This window comes from Elaeis guineensis, chromosome 4, assembly GCF_000442705.2.
Source record: "Elaeis guineensis isolate ETL-2024a chromosome 4, EG11, whole genome shotgun sequence".
Taxonomy (NCBI): domain Eukaryota; kingdom Viridiplantae; phylum Streptophyta; class Magnoliopsida; order Arecales; family Arecaceae; genus Elaeis; species Elaeis guineensis.
Genome location: NC_025996.2, coordinates 53,647,707 through 53,663,424, shown reverse-complemented (window position 1 = coordinate 53,663,424; position 15,718 = coordinate 53,647,707). Strand labels below are relative to the sequence as shown.

Genomic DNA, 15,718 nt, shown 5'->3' with positions numbered 1-15,718 from the left:
ACTCGAGATCAAGCGCAGCTTCTCGATACTGGGAATCTTGTTGTAAAGGATAAAAGATGGTAAAGTTCTATGGCAAAGCTTTGATTATCCCACTGATACTCTTCTCCCTAACAGGTATTCAATAAAAAATTCTAGTTTGGTGTCCGCTGCTGCTGATGGATTACTATCTTCAGGCCACTACAAATTTTATTTTGATATCGATTATGTTTTGATACTCATATATGATACACCTGAATTTGATAGCATCTACTGGCCTGATCCTGATCATATAGTGTGGGATGATGGCAATCAGGTACAACAGTAGCAGATCTGCAGTCCTTGATGACATGGGAAAGTTCGTGTTCAGTGATAACTTGACAATCAGAGCTCGGACTTGGGTCCGGGGATCAGGAGGAGGCGACTCTGGATTATGATGGTAATATTAGGCTGTACAGCTGGAACGAGTCGACGGAGATGTGGTCGATTTCATGGGTTGCTCTTTCATCGGCTTGTCTGGTGCATTCGTTGTGTGTAGGAATGGAATCTGTGTCTACACGCCCACACCCCACTGTACGTGTCCTCCTGGTTTTGAAGTGAACGACCCGAGTGATTGGAGCAAGGGTTGCAAGCGCAAATACGACATCAACTGCCACAAATCTCATCAAGTTAAATTTTTCGAGCTTCCCCACACGGATTCTGGGGTCTGATGTCAATTGCACTCCTTCCCTGTCATTCAGGGCTTGCAGGAAGATTTGCAAAGTGGACCGTTCGTGCGAAGCGTTCGGATATAAGAAGAAGTGGGAAATGTTATCCAAAGACTGCTCTCCATAATGGAAGAAGTCATCCAGGCGTCGATAACAACATATACATAAAATTCCCGATGTGTAGACACCTCAAAACTATCTTCTTGTCTTCAAGGGCATGAGCTTGTTTGCAATCTCACAGAAGTACCGCATGGCATCGGTATCGGGGGAAAAAAATTGGGCCTATTTCTATTGGTTCATATCAGCATTTTTTGTAATAGAGCTTCTTTTGTGATATTTGGTTGGTGGTTTATGTTCAGAGGACAAGCAGTCAGCCCCCATGGAGGAAGGATATAAGGCTATGTCTACTCAATTCGAAGATTCACTTACAAAGAGCTGAAAAAGGCTACTCGAAACTTCCAAGAAGAGGTCGGGAGAGGAGGGTCAGGAGCCGTGTACAAGGGAGTCTTGGATTGATGAGAGGATGGCGGCGGTAAGATGTTGGAGGATGTGATCCAAGGAGAAGAGGAATTCCACGCCGAACTGAGTCTCATAGGGAGAATATACCACATGAATTTGGTGGAGAATGTGGGGATTTTGCTCAGAACGCTCACACAGGCTCCTAGTTTCCGAGTTCGCGGAGAATGGTTCATTGGACAAGGTTTTATTTTATGGTAATGGCTCCGCTAGCATTCTAAGATGGAGCGAGAGGTTTAAAATTGCGGTGGGGGTGGCAAAAGGATTAGCCTATCTTCATCACGAGTGCCTGGAGTGGGTCATCCACTGTGATATAAAGCCTGAGAATATATTGTTGGGTCGTGATTTTGAGCCCAAGATTGCAGACTTTGGACTGGCCAAACTGTTAAATAGAGGTGGATCTGGGCGCAACTTATCACGTATCCAAGGGACGAGAGGTTACATTGCTCCAGAGTGGGCTTCCAGTCTTCCAATCACTGGGAAGGTTGATGTCTATAGCTATGGAGTCGTGCTTCTCGATTAGTGAAGGGGGTTAGAGTTTCACAATGGAAAATAGGTAGGGAGGAGGTAGAGATGGTATTGAGGAGGTCACTTGGGTTGCTCAAAGAGAACTTGGAGAGGATATGATTCATGATTGGGGACTTTGTAGATTCCAGATTAGATGGACAATTTCAATAGCAAGCAAGTATGATGATGGTGGCAATAGCAGTCCGTGCCTCGAAAGGAGAGAGCAGAGGCCATCCATGGAATCTATAGTCCAAATGCTTCTTTTATCGGATGACAAGCTAAACTCCCGTGCAGCATTTTTCCAATAAGTTGGGCATGAAGTCATCAATATAATTCAAGTAACGTATCTTAGCTCGTTTTGTTGTTGTTGTGTATTATTGTTGTTGAGAAGTAGTAATGTGTTTTGGAGAAATTATTGATTAAAACTTCTACCACGTATATTTTATACTATTCAATAATAAACCAGCATATCATGTATTATTTAAAAAAGCTGCACTGTTATCCATATTTGATTGAAAATTTTTAATAAAAGGTGTTTACTTTTAGTATTTGAATGGAAAAAAGTCCATCTTTTTGGATGGATTGCTATTTTGTTATTGGGTGGTGTACGGTATATTTGTAGTAGATCTATTTAACTAATAATTTCTCTGTGTCTTCGATGAGTATGCACGCATTTCATATCATGTAGGAAGCTATAAGGCAAATTATAAGCTTGTATCCAATGTTTTTCTCCTGCTTGTAAACTTGTTTGAACATTAATATATCTAAACTTTGTATCAGTTAACAAGGAATAAATGAAGATTATAGTAGTCATTATCTTTCTAATTATTTACCAACATGATAACTTTTCGATTAAACTTTTTCCGTTTCCAGAGCTGAAGGTGGTTTCAACCATTGTAATTATCTTATTATTTACCAAATTGAATGGACTAGCTTTCCCGGTTGGGGTGACAAATTATCCCTCAATACTAGGGGGACAACTGGGTCACATAGACCCAAAATGCGTTCCACCATACCTGACCTAAAATCTGTAAATTGGACACGAGGCTCTAATCTGTTCTCAACCTTTTAGTTGGGTTGGGGTATGGATTTTAAAACCGTTAGCACATAAAATCCAAAAGGGATAAAAACTGAGGCCAAACTGTTAAATAGAGGTGGATCTGGGCGCAACTTATCACGTATCCAAGGGACGAGAGGTTACATTGCTCTAGAGTGGGCTTCCAGCCTTCCAATCATTGGGAAGGTTGATGTCTATAGCTATAGAGTCGTGCTTCTCGAGTTAGTGAAGGGGTTAGAGTTTCAGAATGGAAAATAGGTAGAGGGGAGGAGGTCGAGATGGTATTGAGGAGGTCGCTTGGGTTGCTCAAAGAGAACTTGGAGAGTGGACATGATTCATGGATTGGAGACTTCGTTGATTCCAGATTAGATGGACAATTCAATAGCAAGCAAGTATTGATGATGTGGTGATAGCAGTCCGATGCCTTGAAGAGGAGAGAAGCAAAAGGCCATCCATAGAATCCGTAGTCCAAATGTATTAGGATTTGATGCCTCGAGATTCAGCCCACATTGAGCCCACAACGAGGTTCGCGGCGAAAAAATGGAGTCCAACGAGATCAAGATCACCCGAAACAGAGCTCGGATGGAGGAGATACGAGCTTTTGAAGTCGGCACGAGAATCGAGGCGGTGGAGGACCGCCGACGACCGGCGGCGACGCAGCTTGCGTGGGACGCGCGACCCAGGCCTGCGTGGACGCGGCGACCCAGCCCGAGCCCAGGCGGGCTGCGGCCCAGGAGGGCGCGCGTGGGCCGGCCCAGGCCAGCGGCCTGCTGGCCCCCTTGCCCCGGTCCACCGTGGACCGGACGGTCCACGACGAGGTCTGTGGACCGCATGGGCGTTTCCCACACATTTTTCAGGGTCCACGGCACTATTCCATAGACCGGAGTACGATCCAATGGCCCACGTGGCTCCCGATCTTGATCCGACGGTCTGGGACGCTGATTTGGCTTGTTTAGGACTCTTAATCTTTCTCTAATCAGGTTTTAAGCCTTGTTTTAACCCTTTAAAAGGGCCTGAGACGAATAGAGAAGTGAGATGGTTTGGTTTTTCGCATCGTACGGAGCCGTACGAATCCGAGAAGAGAGAGAGGTGAGAGCGCTGTGAGAGAGGAGCAGGAGGCTCCTGGACAGCGATCGTCAGGCTCTTCAGGGTCAGGGGGGTCCAAGAGAGAGAGAGAGCTTTTGTGAGGGGAACTTCAGGTGAGAGAGAATTGGGTGTACAAGGGTTGAGGTGAGGTCTCCTCTTGCAAAATTTTTTTTTCATAGTAGAGTTGCATGCCCCGTGGAGGCGAGCCATTTTGTGGCTGATCCACGTATTTTGATTATTTTTTCTTTTGTTTTGTTTCTTCTTTCTTCCTGCTGCATCGCGTGGTACTGAAAGGATCTTGGGAGGTAGTATCCTGGCCCGACATCCACCCAACAAGTGGTATCAGAGCAAGGTGGTACAAGGACGCGATTGCAGTGGTGGTGAGCAAACTGAAGATGGAGAAAACAGGAACAATCAAGATGGAGATCAACAAGTTCGATGGTAAGAGCAATTCCCCTTGTGGCAGGCAAGGGTGAAGGACGTGCTCATCCAACAGGGGTTGATCGATGCTCTCTTGTGTGATGAGAAGCCGACCACCATGGAGGTGCGGGATTGGAAACGGCTACAGATGTAGGCGGTGAGTACCATCCGTATGTACCTGACGGATGAGGTGGTGATCCATGTGCTGAGCGAGACTTCCCCGACGGTGCTGTGGTCGAAGCTCGAGGAGTTGTACATGGCGAAGTCTCTCACCAATACTCTTTTCCTCTGGAGGTAATTTTACCAACTACGGATGACTGAGGGACAGAGCGTGCAGGAGCATTTGAGCCACTTCCAGAAGATCCTCACCGACCTTCTCAGCATTGGCGAGAATGTTGAGGAGAAGATCAGGGCGCTGGTTTTGCTGGCATCGCTTCCCTCTTCGTACGAGTCCTTGGTGACTGCTCTTCTAGCGGGGAAGAGCACTATCAAGATGGACGAGGTCACCGCGGCGATACTCCAGAATGAGGTTCTCAGGAGGGAGAACCCAGCTTCGAGCTCAGGTGTCGATAGCTCAGCTTTGGTGGCTTCTGGAGGTGCAGGAGGCGGTAGACGGAGCGACAGGAGATCGCAACGAGGACGGTCTAAGTCCAGGAGGGACTTGAGCAAAATCAGTGTTACCGGTGAGGAGTTGGGCATCTAGTCAGAGATTGCCCTCAACTGAAAAATCGGACGGTGGCTGCTGTAGCGACGGCCGGCAGTGATTTAGATGGAGATGTCTTTGAGATATCTGATGAGGTATCTACTTTCTTCCCAGCAGTGGATATTAGATTCTGCATGCCCCTATCATGTGTGTTGCAGAGAGGAGCAGCTTGACTCCCTAGAGAACAGTGAGGGCACTGTATATCTGCCGGATGGATCGAGCTGTGCGATCAGAGGCATTGGGACGGTTAGCTGGAGTACACATGACGGTGCAGTGAGGAGATTGGGAGAGGTCCGATACATACCCGATTTCAGACGGAATCTTATCTCACTTAGCAGACTGGATTCGAGAGGCTACAGGACGGTAGCTGGTGGAGGAATCCTGAGGGTGCTACGCGGCAATAAGATTGTGCTGGAGGAGAAGAAGGGAGCAGAGGACATTATTACCTGGCAGGGAGCCCAGTGCGAGGTGGAGCATCGGGAGCCAGGTGGAGCCCAGAGCGAGGTGGAGCTCCAGGAGGCGGATCGGGCACGAGACAGGAGACTCGCGGAGGACGAGAGGCGACGTCGCAAGGTAAGATTCCTATTGCCGTAGGATGATGCCCCGAGTAGGTCTCAGGTCAAGAGAGCACAGCATACGATAGAGATGGGATCGAGCAGCCTGGCTCGACTCCCATGTTTGCCCATCCATGATCAGCAGGCGATTGCCCCAGGGCATGGGGGCGAGAGATCCAGAAGCTCTCGAAGTTTGAGGAGGCCGAATATCGAGTCGAGGTGGAGATTGTTGGATTTGATGCTTCGAGATTCAGCCCACATTGAGCCCACAGTGAGGTTCGCGGCAAAAAATGGAGTCCAACGAGATCAAGATCACCCGAAACGGAGCTCGGATGGAGGAGATACGAGCTTTTGAAGTCGGCACGAGAATCGAGGCGATGGAGGATCGCCGGCGACCGGCGGCGGCGCGCGGGATGCGCGACCCAGGCCCGCGTGGGATGCAAGACCCAGGCCCGACGCCCGACCCAGGCCCGCGGCCCAGGCGGGCGCGCGGCCCAGCGGGGCGCGCGGCCCCGGAGGGTGCCGGCCCATCGGGCGCGCGGCCCAGGCGCGCGCTGGCCCGCGTGCAGGCGCGGCCCAGGCCCGCGCGTGCGGGCCGGCCCAGGCCAACGGCCTGCTGGCCCCCTTGCCCCAGTCCACCGTGGACCGGGCGGTCCACGGCGAGGTCTGTGGACCGCGTGGGCATTTTCCACGCGTTTCTCGCGGTCCACGGCACTATTCCATGGATCGGAGGCATCCAACGGCCCACGTGGCTCCCGGTCTTGATCTGACGGTCTGGGATGCTGATTTGGCTTATTTAGGACTCCTAATCCCTCTCTAATCAGGTTTTAAGCTTTGTTTAACCCTTTAAAAGGGCCTGAGACGAACAGAGAAGTGAGATGGTTTGGTTTTTCGCATCGTGCGGAGCCGTACGAATTCGAGAAGAGAGAGAGAGACGAGAGCGCTGTGAGAGAGGAGCAGGAGGCTCCTGAACAGCGGTCGTCAGGCTCTTCAGGGGTTCAGGGGGGTCTCCAAGAGAGAGAGAGCTTTTGTGAGGGGAACTTCAGGTGAGAGAGAATTGGTGTACAAGGGATGAGGGTGAGGTCTCCTCTTGTAAATTTTTTTTTTTCATAGTGGAGTTTGCATATCCCGTGGAGGCAGTCCTTTTGTGGCTGATCCACGTATTTTGATTATTTTTTTTTTTTGTTTATTTCTTTTTTCTTCCTGCTGCATCGTATGGTACTGAAAGGATCTTGAGAGGTGGTGTTCTGGCCAGACATCCATCCGACAAAATGCTTCATTTATCCAGTGACAAGCTAAACTCCCGGGCAGCGCCTTTCCAGTAAATTGGGCATGAAGTCGTTAATATGATTTCAAGTATTGTGTCTTAGTCCTTTTATTGTTGTTGTTTTGTTGTTGTTGAAAAGAGTACTGTGTCTTGGTGACTATGTACGCATTCCATGTAGAAAGCTGCAAAGGCTACTTATGAGCTTGTATCCGGCTTTTGTTCTAAATTTGTCTGAATATTAATATGTCTAAACGTTATGTCACTTATCAAGGGAGTAAATGATGCTATTAGTATAATTATCTTCTAATTATTTATCGATATGATAACTTTGGATTAATATTTTTCAGTTCCTAGAGCTGAAAGTTGTTTCACCCATTATATTTATTTACCAGATTGAATGGACTAGCTTCCCAAGTTGGTGTCATAATTATCCATAAATACTATGGGGACAACTGGGTCACATAGACCTGAAACGGGGTTCTCCATGCTTGACCTAAAATCTGCAGATTGGACTTGAGCTCCCAATCAGTACCCAACTATTTAGTTGGGTTGGATATGGATTTTTAAACCTAGCCCAATCAAATCTAAAAGGGAGAAAAGCTGTGGCCAATAATTCGAGCCTAGCCTAGAACCTGAGTCCCAATGTGAACAGATAGCCTATCTATTAGAAACCGGACTATACCTGGGGTCCCTCTATGACTATAAACTAATGGCCGAAGAAATGAAGGTTTGACATATGAACATTCTGCCTATGTAACTGTTAAAAGGGCTCGCATGGTCCATCTCATAAACCAACAATACCCCATTATCAGTGATCATATAGAAATTCATTCTAAAGTGGAGATTGCCACAGAGAAATAGAGGGAGAGAGCGAGGGAAATTTCAATCAATAATCTAATTAGTGGTGCATATTGTAGAATTCATTTCGGTTACCACCTTTTGGACGCCCTTCATAGTTTGTCTGAAGAGGAAAATTTTCTCTGAGTTCAATGCCGTACATTCCTCTGTACTACTTGGCTGAACCTGCACATTATACTTCTACATCAATAAATTGCTGGTGACTAATGATCAAAACCGTTAATCTCCACTTTCTTCAAAAAAAAAAAAAAAAAAGAAAAAAAAGAATGATACATGCTCAATTTAATGTAGTATACCTAGTATCATGGTCACCTATAATTTTTTTGCTTTCGGACTACGAGTCCAAATGCAATAAACTCTTTTTTGAATCTTTTGGCTTGCAATTTAAGGCATAATTTCCTTCAAAGACTTCTGCATAATTACCCAGTTTAGTGAAACGTGTCATCAGAAACACAGGAAAGAAAAGTGATAAATCATACTCTTGATGACATATGTAGTACATGTGTATCTTTCTATGTTCATTGCCAATTTGTCCAGCTATATTCTTGCATTCCCAACTCTAAACAACGCGGTTCAGAATAAAACGGCCAGTGTTCTTCAGCCCATGCGGTGACCCACCCAATAACCCTACATTTTCCCTTGATTACGACCAAGAATCTTTGCACATCGCATGCTTCAAGTGACCCTCTGGTCGTTCTACAGCTCCAGAAAATAAGTGAATTTCCGGTCGTTCTGTTATTGTTTTAGAAATCCATATATGTCGGGTGGTGACTTTGTGTCCTTGACGGCCAAGGAGAGGCTCGTGATCTTTTGAAGTATTTTAAAACTCATGCAGATTCTTAGCACCTGCATTGGATTCAAAATTATTGGGCGATCGGTGTCGTCTGGCATGACAACTGGTAGTTTGGCCCTCAATGCTAGCTGGCCTACATGTAGACCCTTATCCATTGATAGGGAAACTTGCTTGGTTGGACGTAATTTGAACGTGGACCCCAGAATAATTCCCCACACACATCACTGATGACGGCATGTGGCGAGGGTGACATCGTTGACGCCAAAGTCTTTTTTTTTTTTTCGTTTTTTATAATTATTTTTAATTTTTTTTTTTGATGATATAGGTTTTTTTTTGGGTAGAAATATAGTTTTAAGTATATATATTACAAGATAGACCCAGAAAACAAGTTGCCTTGGAGACAGAACAAAGGATCTGGGCAAAGTGTAGACAATACAAACTGAAACAAAGAAACACAATAAAGGACCAGAACAAAGGACTATTATACAGATCCTGAACTCAAAAAAGTTTGTTACATGAGTCTTTTGACACAAAAACTTAACAAAGTACAAAAAGGAAAGAAGATCAGTCCTCAGGCATAGGCATGATGACATTGGCTTGAGCTTCAGCTGGAGTGGTATTAGAAGCTAGGGTCTCAACCTCAACTTCGATGGGAGCAAGTTCAGGAGCTGGGTCCTGGGTCTCATCTTTGGTTGGAGCGGGCTCAAGGGCTAGGACCTCGATAGGAGTAGGCTTGGAGGATGGGGCTTTGGCTTTAGCTTGAGTAGTCCCGCCCTCATCCACCTCGGGTTCGTCTTCATCCAATGAATACCCTTCGCTCTTATCATTGCTATATCTAGGGTGGAGGTGAATTAGATCAAGCTTCGGAACCATCCGACTCAGTCACCTCTTGTAAGTCTTGAAGCCGTACACATAAGCGACCAAGGAACCGTCAGTGACTTTGAGCTTGAACTCCCATGAGGCCTTGTATTCTTCGATACCTTTGAGCTTGGCCTCAGCGACAGCCTTTGTCTTCTCCTCCTCAATCGTGGCATTGATGAGCTCTACCCTATCTTTGGTGGCCTTGATTGCTACCTCCTCGAGCATCAAGACCTCCTCCTACTTGGCCACCTTTTGATGTAGAACCCTTCTAGTGCCGCACTTGATTGCTACAAGGCCCTCTATGGTCCCAACTTTCTCCCGGGCAGCTCCAAACTCAAACTTGGCCCTAGAAGCCTCCTCCCCCACAGCCCTCTTGGTCTCCTTGGTAACTCACTTTGCCTGTTCAGTAGCCTCCTTCACCTTCTCGACTGCCTTGGCTTGGACTTTGGTGGCCCAAAGCCTCTCCAACATGGAGAGCTTTACTCAGTTGCAACCGTTCAAGCCCTCATTGAGAGCGGTGATATCATGCACTAGCTATATGAAAAAGAAGATCAGAGTTAGATCATTACTAAAAATTAACTAAAAGCAAATGTGAAGGATGAAGACTTACCCCAAGGAGGCTAACATAAGAAGATCCAATGATCTCATCAATAGGATGAGACCTCCCCTTCGACTTCAATCGATAGTAGGATCATTTTCATTAGCTCGCAGGTAAGATGGTAGCTCCGAAGAGCAGACTCATCCCTCGATACCCTCCCTGTGATGGTAAGAATCCTCCACCTCTCTTGGATGAGAAAGGGCCGGCCTTGGACCTTGTAAGCCCAATCGGAATGGTGGAGGGTGGTGGCAATGGAGCAGTGTGGAATGAAGATGTTGATTGCCTATCCTCCTCTGGTGGGGTCAAGGACCGACTCAATGGAGGGGGAGCTACTGGTCACACCAATGCCATTGGTGCTGAGAGCTGTGGCCGCTCGTCTGCCACTGGCTCATCCTTAATTTTCATTGGGTTGGCACTCAACATCCCCTGTTGGATTATTTTAAACTTATCATTAAATGACTTTGGAAAACTAAAAGGCCTCTTGGAAAACTAAAGGGTCTCTTGGAAATCTGAAAGGCCTTCTTGTAAAAAGGAATAGGCTTCTTAATAGATGAAGAATGCATAGAATTCTGTAAATGCTTCTTAGTATTCCATGCATGAATTAAATGCTATAGAATATAAAAAGGCATCTAGGCATCTATAAATAGGAAGGTGATTTGTCCATTGTGGTGTGTGAAGCAAGTATTCTTCTTGTCATCTTTCCACCATAAGAAAAGAGTGTTTATTATTTTTATTTGAGATTCTTCAATTTTATCATTTGGTATCAGAGCCTTGTCTTGTTGAGAAGACTGATCCTAAGAGAAATGGCTAGTGATGGTGTGCAAATGCAAATCCCAAAGCTTACTAAGGAGAACTTTGGGAATTGGTGTATCTAGATGAAGTCATTGTTTGGCTCACAAGATCTATGGGAGATCGTTAATGATGGCTACACCGAGCCTACACCAGATCAAGAGAGAGGGTACAATCAAAATCAAAAGGAGGCTTTGAGAGTTACAAGGAAGAGAGACAAGAAAGCTTTGTTTCAATTGTATCAAGCCTTGGATGAGGTGACATTTGAAAGAATTGCTGAGGCAACTTCTGCAAAGCAAGCATGGGATACTCTTTCCATCATATTTAAAGGAGAAGAAAAAGTGAAGCGAATTCGACTACAACAATTACGGGGAGAATTTGAAGTCGCCACCATGAAGGAGACGGAGAATATCTTCAACTACTTTTCTCGAATATTGGTTATCGTAAACCAATTGAAGAGGAATGGAGAGAAGATAGATGATGTTCGAGTGGTAGAGAAGATACTTCGGTCTTTGACACCGAGGTTTGAGCATATTGTTGTCGCTATTGAAGAAGCTAATGATGTGGATACTCTATCCATCAATGCGTTGATGGGTAAACTTCAAGTCCATGAACAAAAGAAGCAAAATAAAATTGAAGCAGCTAATACAGAGCAAATACTTCAATCAAAGGTGGAGGCCAAAGATCAAAAAGGAAAGGATCAAGGGCAATCTCAAGCATTTCGAGATGCTAGTAGCAACATAAGAGGTGGTGGCAACAACTACCGTGGTCGTGGTCGAGGCCGTAGTCATGGTCGAGGAGGCTACAATGGTGGAAGAGGCCGAACTCCAAATTTCAACAATGGAAGAGGTGGTAGAAGAGGTGAACATGGTCGAGGTAGAAGATTAAATGGAGGTCGTGACCAAGCAAGATCCAATGTTCAATGCTATAATTACCACAAATATGGGCATTATAGCTATGAGTGTTGGAACAATGAGCAAAGCAACTACTCCGAATCCAAAAACCAAGAAGAAGAGCCAACTCTTCTTTTGGCATGCCAACAAAATGGAGACTTGAAGAATGTGTGGTTTCTTGACTCAGGAGCCACAAACCACATGTGTGGAAGAAAAGACCTATTCATGGAGTTGCAAGAAGGGGTGCATGGTGATGTGAAGTTTGGGGATTTCTCTAAAGTTTCCGTCAAAGGAAGAGGCAAGATCATGATTCAACAAAAGAATGGTACGTCTGATTTTATTTCCAATGTATATTATGTGCCAGACTTGAAGAGTAATATTCTAAGTATTGGCCAACTTTTGGAGAAGGGTTATATAATTCATATGAAAGGGTCATCACTAACCTTAAGAGATTGGAATGGGAAGCTGATTGCTTGTGTCCAGATGGCGAAGAACAGGATGTTTCCTCTTCTCTTGAAGACAGATTCGCAAAATTGCTTGCAAGTGGATATCAAGAACCCTTCTTGGCTTTGGCATCTCAGGCTTGGACATTTAAATTTTGGAAGTTTGAAATTGCTATCTAAAGATGGTATGGTGAAAGGTCTTCCGCATATATATTATCCAAATGAAGTTTGTGAAAAGTGCACACTAGCAAAGCATACAAGAGCTCCCTTCAAAGGTGGAAAGTCTTGGAAAGCAATGAGACCATTGCAGTTGGTGCATACTGATATATGCGACCCTCTTCCAGAATCTCATGGTGGTAACAAATATTTTATAACATTTGTTGATGATTTTAGTAGAATGTTGTGGGTTTATTTTCTTAAAGAAAGTCGGCTGCACTCTCTACATTTAAAAATTTTAAATCTTTAGTTGAAAAAGAATGTAACTATAAAGTACAAATTTTGAGATCCGATAGAGGTGGAGAATACATGTCAAATGCTTTCAGAAACTATTGTGATGAAGAAGGAATTCGACATCAATTCACTGCTCCGTACTCTCCACAACAAAATGGAGTAACCGAAAGGAAAAATCGGACCATCCTTGACATGATAAGAAGTATGTTGAAAGAGAAGAACCTTCCCGAGCAATTTTGGGCTGAAGCGGTGGCATGTGCAGCCTATCTCATCAACCGAAGTCCGACAAAGTTCATCAAAGGAATGACACCAAAGGAAGCTTGGAGTGGCTACAAGCCAGGAGTGAGCCACTTGAAGATTTTTGGGAGCATTGCTTATGCCCAAGTGCCACAAGAGAAGAGAAAAAAGCTTGATAATCGAAGCCAAAAGTGCATCTTCATAGGATACAGTGAGTAATCCAAAGCCTACAAGTTGTATGATCCAACGGCAAATAAGTAATCATCAGTCGAGATGTGGTCTTCAAGGAAGATGATGTATGGGATTGGAGTGGCACAGATTCTCATACCAAATATGTACCACTTCATAATGAAGCTGAGGAGAACATAGAAGTGGAGGCTGTCCAACCAATATTATCACCAGCAAGATCATCTCCACCACCACAAGCTACACTGACTTCTTCAAGTCATTCTATATCAACAAGAAGTCATGAAAGAAAATTTAGAAGTCTTAATGATCTTTATGATGAAACAGAAGCAGTTGAACAAGTTGATTTATATTGTTTATTTGCTGATGTTGAATCTCTAACATTTGATGAAGCAGTGCAGAAAGCTGAATGGAGAAAGGCAATGAAGGAGGAGATCCATGCCCTAGAGAAAAATAATACGTGGGAGTTAACTACACTTCCAAAAGGACAAAAGGTGATAGACGTTAAGTGGGTGTACAAAGTGAAGCACACTGCTAATGGAGAAGTAGAAAGATACAAAGCTCGTCTTGTTGCCAAAGGCTACAAGCAAAAGAAGGGATTCGACTATGATGAAGTCTTTGCACCAGTTGCTCGACTTGACACCGTGAAGCTTATCTTCTCACTTGCATCTCATCACAAGTGGAAGATATACCATATGGATGTGAAGTCAGCATTTCTCAATGGCTACCTTGAAGAAGAAGTTTATATTGAGCAACCGGAGGGTTATATCCTTAAAGGCATGGAAGATAAAGTGTATAAGTTACGAAAAGCTTTGTATGGGTTGAAGCAAGCACCCGAGCATGGAATACACGGATCGATCATTATCTCCAAGGATACGGCTTTGTCAAGTGCCCCTATGAATATGCCACCTATGTGAAGAAAAAAGGAGATGATATTTTGATAATATGTTTATATGTAGATGACCTTCTTGTGACAGGTAGCAGCAAGGAAATGATTTATGAATTCAAAGCAGCTATGGGCAAGGAGTTCGAAATGATGGGTGGAGACTTGATGTCCTATTTTCTTGGCATCGAGGTAAAGCACAGAGAAGATGGCATCTTCATTTCTCAAGGGAGATATGCAAGAAACATTCTAAAAAAATTCAAAATGGAGAGTTGTAAGGAAGTAAACACCCCGGTGGCTTATGGAGAAAAACTTAGTAAAGAAGGAGAAGGCAAGGAGGTGAACTCGACTCTCTTCAAAAGTCTTGTTGGAAGTCTTCGCTATCTCACTATAAGTCGGCCCGATATTGTTTATGGAGTTGGTTTGATTAGTAGATATATGGAGCATCCAAAGGAGTCACATTGGATGGCGGCAAAGAGGATTCTTAGATATCTTAAAGGAACTCTTGATCATGGTATGTTTTATGCTCATTCCAATGATGCAAGTTTAATTGGTTTTTCTGATAGTGATTGGGGTGGAGATCTGATGAACGAAAGAGCACTTCCGGTTATGTTTTTTATTTTGGTGCTAATGCTTTCTCTTGGAGCTCAAAGAAGCAATCTATTGTGGCACTATCTACATGTGAGGCGGAGTATGTTGCAGCGGCATCATGTGTATGTGAGGCTATATGGTTGCAAAATTTGCTAGAAGAATTGGGTCATCCACAAAAAGAGCCTATAAAGATCAATGTTGATAACAAATCTGCTATTGAGCTAGCCAAGAATCCAGTCCAACATGGAAGAAGCAAACATATCGACACTAGATTCCATTTTCTTCGTGATCAAGTCAAAAAAGGAATTGTGGAGGTTGTGTATTGCAAATCAAAGGAACAAGTTGCTGATATATTCACAAAATCACTCAAAAGTGAAGACTATCAAAGGCTGAGGAAGATGCTTGGAGTCATAGCACCAAGATGAACAAGTTTAAGGGGGAATTGTTGGATTATTTTAAACTTATCATTAAATGACTTTGGAAAACTAAAAGGCCTCTTGAAAAACTAAATGGTCTCTTGGAAATCTGAAAAGCCTTCTTGTAAAAAGGAATAGGCTTCTTGATAGATGAAGAATACATAGAATTCTGTAAATGCTTCTTAGTATTCCATGCATGAATTAAATGCTATGGAATATAAAAAGGCATCTAGGCATCTATAAATAGGAAGGTGATTTGTCCATTGTGGTGTGTGAAGCAAGTATTCTTCTTGTCATCTTTCCACCATAAGAAAAGAGTGTTTATTATTTTTATTTGAGATTCTTCAATTTTATCATCCCCATCGATGTTGTCGAAGTAGGAATCCTGTAGAAATCAAGGACAATGCTGATAAAAAGATGAAATGAGAGTCAAAGACTAAACTGAAGAGACTTCTCATATAATGCAACTCGGCCTTTCAGGATGTTGGTTACACAACCATCCTAACTTAGAATCTTGAGTCAGAAATTCAAGGCAATGGAAAACGAAGAACGAAAGCTTCTTAGGTCATCCTCAATGAGGCATGGTTCCTCTTTACTCAAGCCCCAAAAGTCTCCAAACCCATGCATGGGATCATCTGCATGATGGGACCTAGAGTTTTGGTTCCTAGATGAAGAATCGAACATGATGATGGCCGAGAATCACTCTCAAGCCCAAACTGAGGAGGTGACAGTCGGTGACTACAGCTATCATGATGGCTTTCATCCTGAATCTCATTGTTGGAAGACATAGGTAGAAGGGAAAAAAACTAGGACAAGAAGAAAATAAAGGAAGGTGCAAGGAAAAAGAAGAGGGCCAAGCTAGAAAAGGTGAAAAATAGGCAACAGGATAAAAGGAAACAAGAAAATCAATCAGAAAATAAGGTGACC

The 15,718-nt window shown here is 44.1% G+C and overlaps 1 pseudogene; it reads left to right on the top strand.

The window, feature by feature from the left end:
- The window catches only part of LOC140857345 (putative receptor protein kinase ZmPK1), a 3,764-nt pseudogene extending 520 nt beyond the window's left edge, over window positions 1-3,244 (top strand).
- The last annotated feature ends 12,474 nt before the right edge of the window (window positions 3,245-15,718 follow it).